This window comes from Babylonia areolata, chromosome 24 (genome assembly GCF_041734735.1).
Source record: "Babylonia areolata isolate BAREFJ2019XMU chromosome 24, ASM4173473v1, whole genome shotgun sequence".
Classification (NCBI taxonomy): Eukaryota; Metazoa; Mollusca; class Gastropoda; order Neogastropoda; family Buccinidae; genus Babylonia; species Babylonia areolata.
The window spans coordinates 7,114,639-7,118,648 of NC_134899.1; the positions used below are offsets into that span (position 1 = coordinate 7,114,639).

General features: G+C 41.7%; 1 protein-coding gene across 4 annotated transcripts in view; it reads left to right on the forward strand.

The window, feature by feature from the left end:
• The first annotated feature begins 3,714 nt into the window (after positions 1 to 3,714).
• LOC143298697 (uncharacterized) overlaps positions 3,715 to 4,010 on the forward strand; it is a 71,863-nt gene continuing 71,567 nt past the window's right edge. For 3 of the 4 annotated variants that reach the window (XM_076611590.1, XM_076611594.1, XM_076611593.1), the window contains exon 1: positions 3,715 to 4,002. The gene's annotated coding sequence lies outside the window, so the exon portion shown is untranslated. The remainder of the gene's footprint in view (positions 4,003 to 4,010) is intronic. The other variant, XM_076611592.1, reaches the window with a different exon arrangement.

Here is a 4,010-nt window from a genome sequence, read left to right on the forward strand (position 1 = left end):
GCGGAGGGTGGCTTTCGCCTGAAAAATCCAGCTAGCAGAATGCCTTCTAAACAACCCACCACAAAGGCTGGGAACCTGACGTCTTGGTTGAATGGATTGGCAAAATCATGAAATGCATCCAAGCTTGTCTGTGCTGGACACAGGCTGGTCTACTCCTACGTTTTATCCCACAGTTCTGTGTTATTCCACAAGGGAACGATTTTCACCGGTTGTTTGTTCGTTACTGGGTGGGTGTGAACCAAAAGGCCTGTTGTTGGTTCGTTTTTGTGCCTTGTGTTGTTTCTTCTGGTTTGTCGCGTTTTCTCTTATTTGGGGGTCTTTCATAGCTCTCTGTCTCTGTCTGTCTGTCTCTCTCCCCCTTTCTCTCTCTGTGTGTGTGTGTGTGTGTGTGTGTGTGTGTGTGTGTGTGTGAATTATTTGCTTTTTAGAGCAAAGAATATAAGAACGTATTGAGGAAGTCACAGAGAGAGGCAAATATAAATGGCACAAAGAGCTTCGCGGACTTGAGAAAAGGAAACCAAGGGAGTACGGGAGAGAAGTAAAAGAAAGAAAGACAATTCATTGTTCAATTAGTCCTGACGAGCTTTTCAATCACTTTCAGTCTCTAAATGTTGACATTGATAATACAGACAGTAATTCAATTACAAGAAGAAATTACTGAACTGAAGTTAATCGTCGCGAAAACTTAAAACTGTCTATAACAGAGGAAAAAGTTGAGAAAACTGTAAAAGATTTGAGAAAAAAAACAAAAACAAAAAACAAAAAACGGTAGAGCTGCCGGTATTGATTCCGTTATGAATGAATATATTTAATGTTGTGTTCCGTTGCTGACCAAGTCTCTCTGTAAGCTGTTCGACAAAGTTCTGGATAATGGAACTGTGCCAGAAGATTGGGTGGTCGGGTTAATTTTGCCAGTTTATAACGGGAAGGGTGACAGAAATGATTGCAATAGCTACACAGGTATAACTTTGTTGAGCTGTGTTGGGAAGTTGTTTACATCGATTTTGAACAATCTCCAGCTTTACTGACAGGAATGATGTGCTATCAGAAAACCAAGCAGGTTTTAGACGCATGCATTTAACACTTGAGTTGACTTAACATTTAAGTGCTTGAGGAGACTACTACACATCTCCTACAAGGAGCACAAGACCAATGACTATGTGCGGAACCTGGTCAGCAACCTTGTTGGGCCCCAAGAACTACTGCTGGCGACTGTCAAACGACGGAAGATGGCATGGTTTGGTCACGTCATACGACATAACACCCTCTCCAAAACCATCCTGCAAGGGACTGTAGAGGGAGGGCGCAGATGGGGGCGGCAGAGAAAGAGCTGGTCCGACAACGTCAAGGAATGGACCAAAATGACGATGCAAGATCTCCTCACGACAGCTGCCAACAGAACGGCGTGGCGAGCTATGACATCTTCCTCATGTCCCCCCCAACGACCCCAGCGGTCGAGGGAATGAGTGAGTGAGTGATTTAACACTAGATCATGCTTTCGTTCTACAAGCTTTGATCGATAATTATATTTTCTATGAAATAGCAACCACTGTATTGTGCATTTATGGATTACAAAAAGGCCTTTGACTCAGTTTGGAGGCAAGCATTGTGGCACAAACTACAAAAACAGGGAATTTCTGGCAAAGTATTCGATGTCACAGTGAACATGTGTAATCAAATGAAATGTTGTTTTTTTGTTGATGGGGAAGTATCAGATCATTTTGGAAGTTTCAGAGGGGTTCGACAAGGAGAGAATCTTTCACCTTTTCTGTTATCATTATTTTATAAATGGCCTTGAACAATATCTTATTGATAATGATTGTTCTCCGCTTAAAACTGACTTGAGTTTGTCGGTATTAAATATTTAAAGATATATTCGGTTACTTGTTCTCTTATACACAGATGATACCATTTTACTGCTAATTCCCGATCTGCTTTGCAAAAATATTCCCAGAAATGGAAACTCGATCGAAGTGAATCCTAGTTCGTTTGATAATCAAATGCTGGAGGTTGTTAATTCTTTTGAATATCTATGCATTGAGTTAAATAAAACGAGTACCTTTTTTCAAATGGCTGTAAATGCTTGTTGACACTAAATCAGGGAGAGATGGGGAGGGGGGAGCAGTAGGTCAATTGGAAAAACACAAGTCCAATGAATAACCAGAGATTACTTACTGTTTTCATTACTTACTGTTTATGAATGTTATTTGATACAATTGATAATATGGTTCATCAGCCGTCATGTTAAAATTGAAATGCAACATTGTGAGCACAGTATAAGCTTTTAGCTTGGTGATGCTCTTTTGTCATTGATTGCATTGTAATCATGTGTACTATTGAGTTTCAGTTTCAGTTTCAGTAGCTCAAGGAGGCGTCACTGCGTTCGGACAAATCCATATACGCTACACCACATCTGCCAAGCAGATGCCTGACCAGCAGCGTAACCCAACGCGCTTAGTCAGGCCTAGAGAAAAACAAAAGGTGAATAAATAATAGATAAGCGTACATGAATAAGTAAATAAATAAATAATTACAATATATATTTATTTATTTATATTATTATTATTGTACTGCTGAACAAGTAAAGACTATTTAAACCAATAACCAGAGATGGGAACAGGATGGTACTGGGAAAGGTGAGAGAGATCGCGGACGAAGCCATGGAATATGAAGACAGGAAAGGGACAAGAGTGGAGTCAGGAACAAGGCGAAAACAATGGGAAATGGCTAGACAGTAAATCATCACAGTGAAAATGCCAGATATAAACGCAGTGTGAATTTCCATGTTGCTGGGCATGGATTTAGGCGGATTTTTCACGGGATCAAGTTTGGGTCCTGTTCTGTTTTGTGTGTAAAGAATAAAAACTGTTTCATTTTTTTCCACCTCAATCTCTAATTACACTGTACTACAGAACGAAATGAGAAACAACCCTCCCCTCCTCCCCCGCCCCCAAATGAGAGACAGACCACAGGAGAAATATTGTTATGTGGAGACAGGAAAATGAGCGTGACAGACAGAAAACGACTCGGAAAGAAAAGATAGACTAAACCAAGGATAAAATATCCACACACACACACACACACACACACACACACACACACACACACACACACACACACACACACACACAGACAGAGACTGAGAGAGACGGGAAGAGAGAGAGAGAGAGAGAGAGAGAGAGTCATATACATTCTCGAAAACATTCATAGCGTGGATTTTCACACACGCGCGCACACAGACAGACAGACAGACAGGCGGAGAGAAAGAGATAGACAGACAGAAAAGAGAGACACAGAGAGAGAGAGTGGCTCTGCGGGTCTGTGTGTATGTGCGTGTGTGTGTATGTGTGTGGGAGAAAGAGTGAGTGAGATATATATATATATATATATATAGAGAGAGAGAGAGAGAGAGAGAGAGATGGAGGGATGGAAGAGAGAGAGAGAGAGATCGAGAGAGAGAGAGAGAGAAGAATTCGGAACTGTGACGAAAAACAATCACACGGAATCCTATTTTTCAACATGAATTTTTTTTTTTTTAATATATAAATATTTTCTAAAGCAGGTGTCTGGACGACAGTAAACGAACTATACACCATCCAGACAACAGTAAACGAGCTATACACCTCTGTCACGTCCACAGGTAAGAAAGAACACCACGTGTAAGCGATGACCAGATATACTGTGTGCTAGCTGTGCGGCTCGTTGCGCGTGGAGAGACGGAGGGCGCTGATACATATAACCAGGCGATCGCCAGAGGCGTGGTGACACAGGTTGGTGGGTGGTTAAAAAGGAGGTGTGTCGAAGTTCGAGCGTTTCCTAAACGTTCTGCTGCCAGCTACCCTCCCCAGGGCGCCGAACACACACACACTCACACCCACAACCACACACCCTCACACACAGAGGTCTGGTGCACACGTGTATGTGTGTAGGCTACCTGTCTTTTTCTAGCTGATTTTTTTTTATATTTATTAATTTGAAACAACGCTGTGTTTCTTGAGACAGGTAAGATA